Below are 465 nucleotides of genomic sequence, written 5' to 3'. Positions count from 1 at the left end.
CGTTGATGGTGGCGGTAGACCGTGGAGGTAGCGCGGGGTTGGGAGTTGGGGTTGGGGGGGCGGGTGTCTTCTTTGGAGGTGCGCTAGGAGACCCTGGTAGGTGCCTGTGATGGGGTATCTTTGGGGGTCCCTTACGGAGACTCTGGGTGGTCAGTGATTAAAGGCCTAAGTAGATCAACGACCTAAGGTCAGGGATTGGGGTATTTGCAAGTCACTCCCTTGTGGGGCTCAGTGATTGAGAACTGATGGGGTGGCTTTTGTCAATGAATGTGACTTCTGTTTCACATTCTGAGTTAATCTGAGGCTCAGTGATCGAGGAATCATTAAGGGAAGCCAGTGTACTAGTGTATCTTCTCCGGGTTTTCGTATTAATCTGGCGGAGTCTTTTGTGTAGAGACAAGTGAAAGCTGAAGTCTGCACAGGAGTCCGGGCTGGGTGTGTGTGTGTGTGTGTGTGTGTGTGTGT

General features: G+C 52.0%; 1 protein-coding gene across 1 annotated transcript in view; it reads left to right on the top strand.

Annotated features, from left to right (window-relative positions):
* ZNF432 (zinc finger protein 432) overlaps window positions 1-465 on the top strand; it is a 15,890-nt gene continuing 15,425 nt past the window's right edge. The window contains exon 1 of the mRNA XM_032264354.1: window positions 1-27. The gene's annotated coding sequence lies outside the window, so the exon portion shown is untranslated. The remainder of the gene's footprint in view (window positions 28-465) is intronic.

The sequence above is a fragment of the Sapajus apella genome, unplaced genomic scaffold (genome assembly GCF_009761245.1).
Source record: "Sapajus apella isolate SASKATOON/1434 unplaced genomic scaffold, GSC_monkey_1.0 scaffold144, whole genome shotgun sequence".
Taxonomy (NCBI): Eukaryota; Metazoa; Chordata; class Mammalia; order Primates; family Cebidae; genus Sapajus; species Sapajus apella.
Note: the sequence above shows the minus strand (reverse complement) of the source record. Positions and strands in the feature narration are given on the sequence as shown.